This window comes from Cupressus sempervirens, chromosome 6 (assembly GCF_028749045.1).
Source record: "Cupressus sempervirens isolate cs-2001-9-10 chromosome 6, ASM2874904v1, whole genome shotgun sequence".
Lineage (NCBI taxonomy): Eukaryota > Viridiplantae > Streptophyta > Pinopsida > Cupressales > Cupressaceae > Cupressus > Cupressus sempervirens.
In genome coordinates, this window is record NC_143123.1 from 11,453,323 (window position 1) to 11,458,425 (window position 5,103).

A 5,103-nucleotide genomic window follows, 5' to 3' on the forward strand; every position below is an offset into this window, starting at 1 on the left:
AATTACTCTAAAATCACAAAAGGATGTTGTTGAAAAGAAGAGATTGAAAGAAGAAATCTATACATTGGTAGAATACATAAGATAACTAAAAGGACAAGGTTCAGGGACTAAGAGTTCATCCCAACCCACATTTGATCCTAATGCACCTGAGAATCAATAGTTGATGAATGATCCAAGGAAGGGGAAGGCCATAATTTATTTCATCCATAATTGGATAGAATGTGTGATGAATCTATTCATTGAATTTATACAGGACATGCATAAAATATTTACTTTTTCCAAAGTAGTGATAGGTGAGGCTCACATACAAGTGACAGTGTGGAAAGTGGAATCTAAAAGATTATTAGCTATGCTTACTCAGCTAGCATATGTGGAGGAGTTTGGTCTAGATAGATTCTTGGAGGAGAATCCATTACAACTAGTTGATGTAGGGTTGATCCATATATTATGAAAGAACATAACTTGGCAGGTTTCTAACTATGGTTCAACCATTTCTTGCATACAATCTTTTCAAAAGGATTTCAAGATAATTTAGGATGGTGTGAATAAATATTTGCAGACCAAAAATTTGACTCCTTTGACACCTTTCAAAGAAGGAGGTTCAGATGTAGAAGTGCTGGTTAAGCAATATGAAGAACTGCTAAATGTGATGAAGGATGGAGCTGATCTGGCCGTTGTAGATCTTACCAGAATCACTAAGGTAAAAACCATGATCAATATGTGCAACCAAAAACTTCTAGAATATCTAGATAGTGTCACCAAAAGGAAATAGGACAAGGATACGTGGAAAAGCTGCCTATAGATCATAAAGAGCCTAAATGAGAATGCCATGTTAGAGTTCATAGGTGCATACAGAGTCTAAAAACTTGCGTAGGGACCTTCTACCTAGGACAAAGATGAAGAAGAAGTGCCACTAAAGAAGCAAGATAATGATTCTCTTTAGGGAATCTTTTCTTTATGTTTCTTTTCAAGTTTCTTTTAAATTAGTTAGTTTTGGGGTTCTACATACCCAAAAAACTTGGTTATTTTAACTGCTTTTAAACTGTCTAAGAATTGGATTTTGATGGAGATTATCGGACATTACTTTATTTAAGCTAGAAACTTAGTAGTATTGAAGGTTGGAAATTTTGATGCATATCATATTGTGAACTTTAATCTAGTTTTAGTTGTCATGCAAATATCTTAGTTTTCCAGCACTATACAAGAACATGATTGTTTTTGGATGAAAAAGATCCTATATATATTCAAAGATTGTATGCTTTGGATTATTTTTTGTCAGTTTAGAATTGAATTGATATTGAATTTTTGGATCTTTTTTTGATGTTGGATGCTTTTATTGTGCATACATTAGATAATTTATCTATTTCATATCTCTTTTGGATAGTGATTGATAGGGAAACTGTGTTTTGTCTCCATTTTATCCAATTCTTGATTTATTTAGTTGTTTATTTGATTAACCCTCTATCCAAGAATAGATGTAGGGCCTTATTACTTTTTGGTTAAAAACAATTCTTATTTAAGAGGGGTCTTTCATTGAATATTTGATAAGGAAGCTGAACCTTATCAAAATTTAGAGAGGAATTAAAGAAGCTAAAATTCCTCAATTGTTGGAAGATTGTATTTGTCATTATGAATTTGGGAATATAGGATTTTGATTATTTATTTTATCAAAAGAGAAATTTTTTTACCAACAACTCCCTTGACTTTTCAACTTAGGTTCAATCATTTCTATGCTTGGCTCTACTTACCTTCAATACTTTTTAATTATGTATTTTTGGATCACTAGTTTTACTCAACATGCACAACTCTCACACTTTATCTTCACCTTTTCTTCTTTCCCTTTCACTAGTCATTGCACTTAGCCTAGCTTAATGATATTCCAATTTTATAATACATAACCAACACTTGTTCATACTAAAATGAATGATTATATCAATTTGTTGTTTTCTCATTCTCAAACCTTAATTTGTGAATTAAAATTTGAATTTATTTTTCTCTGTTATAAATGCGTTGGTCTCAGATTGGTTTTGACAATTGAGTGTCAACACACTTAACCAATTTCAAATATGATGCCAAGTATGATACAGATGTCAAGCTATAGTATGTTCCGAGCCAAAAATTCAACAGGTGTCAAGTGAACTTTAGGTGTTGAGCAAGATTCAGATGCTAAGTGATAAGTGATGCCGAGTCACTATAGATGCCAAGTCACTATAGGTGTCAAGCAAAGTATAGATTCCAAGTGAGGCAGAGTTAACTATAGGAGCTGAGTGAGATAGAATTCCTATATGTGTCAAGCATCAAAAATTAGTAAGTGCCAAGTAACACAGAATCAACATATGAGTTTGTGCCTTCACAAACTTAGATGTAAACCATTTTTGAGCCAACTTAAGATGAATCGCAAAGGATCTTAAAGATAAGATTGAATCTTTTACATTTCCTATATAATCAACATGCAACCAATAACAAAAATAGAGAAGGCATGCAACCAATAAGAAAAGTGTAAAGATTTGAGCGAAAAAAGAAGGATGAATATTGATTGTAGATTCATACTTAAACCTAAGTCTTCAAAGCCTTTAAAAGGAGGACAATATCCCACAATTCATGTGTGTAAGAATGTTGTATGGGAGAATGCTAGCTAAGTTCAGAGGGGTACTGTATGCACCCTAAAATGGTCACCTAGACTATGGGCCCCCATTATTCAATTTATCAATTTATCAAATTTTTTGAATCAATGGTTTGTAATATTTTATTAAATCAATTCAAATTAATTTCCTCGATCAAATTTGATTATTTATTTTTCTAAGGTTGATCATTTTATCTTAAGTCTTGTTTAATTAAAAGAAAATACCCTTTTAATTATAAAAAATAAGTCCCCATTTAATTAAAAGAAATTTTTTCTTTTAATTAAATTTATCTACATTTAATTAATTAAGAGAAAAACCCCTCTTTTAATTTAATTAAATATTTCCTATTTAATTAAAAGAACTTGCTTCCTTTTAATTAAATAAAATTTCCACTTAAAAATCTCTTTGTGATGAAAAAAGAAATTAAATAAATAAAAATTAAACCCACTTGAAAAAGGAAATAAAATAAAATTAAAAATTAAAAAAAATCTTTTTTTATTTTCTCTAACTTAAATGCACATATCTCTAAGTGGGAGTCCTTTTTTCCCTCTCTCCACTTTCTTCTCAAACACTCCTCTTTTCTCATTGGTGGAATTTTATCTCACATAGATCAAACTCTATTATCCCATATTGGTTGTGAGAAGCCTCTCACCTCCATATTTTCCTTTATAAGGGAGAGCTCTCTCCTCATTTTGGACATCCATGATTATACATCCACGATTATGTTATTGTTATGTTGCAAGTTTGGAGAGCGATTTTTGAAGAAGGAGTTTGAATACTAAAGCTTTTTGTGGAGAACTTCTATCTTCTTGTCTTCTTCTCTAATGCATCCATGGCTTCCATCATGAGGTTTCATCCTTGCATTTTCATATTAGCTTAGATCCATGTTTTCTTCCATAGATAAGGTCTTGCATTGTTATTTCATTTCATTTCATAGATTTTCTTTCTTGCATTTTTTTGCATTGTTATCATTTAGATTAGTTTTTATCTCTATTTGCATGTATTTTGGATCCTTGAATATCTTATTTCATGGTGTACTTGCATGGGCACAAACTAGGTCAAATTATGGGCCTCCATTACAAACCCTTGCACTCTATGAATAGATACTATGAGCCACCATTCAAGACCTCATTTTGGAGCAATCTTAGATATAATGACTCACAGAAGTGTGCCCACATTTTAGGCATACATTTTTGGCACTCACCATGGGGAAACCTACCTTTACTTGTTCGTTTTAGATATTTTTGGAGTTAACCCCCTTGTATAGAATTGTTTGGAAACAAAAAAATCCTAGATTTGAAAGATTTGATCATATCTCCCAAATGGATATGTATTTATATATATATTTTTTTATAAGGTGGAAACATGTTAGAAAAGCTTCAATCAAATTTTCAGATTTTCCTAAGATATTTTCAATTTTTTATAATTTTTTCTTTATTTTTAATGAAAAATCATTTTAAGGAGAAAATTAGCAAATTTTTTGAAAAAGTTTACATTTTTCAAAAGCTCTCTAAATTCTAAATATAGTTCGTTCTTTGTGTTTTGATTTTAGAGATCATATTAGGGCTCAATAGTTTGATTTGTAAAAATTGGTCTATTTTGACAAAATGGCTCCCTAGGGCACAAATGAAAAGATATTTTCAAAATTCTAACATTTTTGGAAAGCCCCCTAATTTTTGATAGGGGTCACTTTTTTGTATTTAAGGTTTTGGATTGAAATTCATATCATATAGGTCCAATCTTTATGACTAGGTCAAAAATCAATTTAAAAAAGGGCATTTAAAGAATAGCTTACATTTAATTTTTACAATGGATCAATGCATGGTGTGAGATTTCATTTGAGTTATTTTTTGGTTATTATCATTATTAAAAATTAGATTTTAGATCTAACCCTAGTTTTGCATAAGTTGGATATATATTGAATATCTTGTGTTTGCTTGTTTTGCTTGTTGCTTTGTTCATTGCGAGCAAGCGTTTATGCATAAACAAAAGGTATGAAAAAGAAAAGATGCGTTGCAAGGATTACTAGGTATTTTTTTGGATCTCTATAAAATTTGAATTTGAAAGTAAAATGAACATCTCATGTGTTTGGCTTGAGTGCTTTTACATATTTTCATAGATTCACACTTCATTTGGTGCTCTAAGATTGGATCTAGATTTGCTTTCATGCATCTCTGTTTCACATAGTAATTAGGCCCTATGAACACTATTTGGGAGATGTTGAGAGACTGAGCTTCATTCACTTACTTTACATGTGAAGCTCCTCTTGACAATAGATCCCCTTGTAGGCAGGGAAGGATATTTGTTATTATCTTAGTATTCTGCTTGGATTTGTCCTCAACATCTATTAGTATTTTATCTTTTGATATTGGTGATGTTTGTTGTTGGTTTTTCCAAATAGTTGGGGAGGTGATTTCAAATTATTGTGTCAAAGAATCTTTTTTGCTATGTTTAGGTAAAGTGAAGAGGCTAGAGGAGT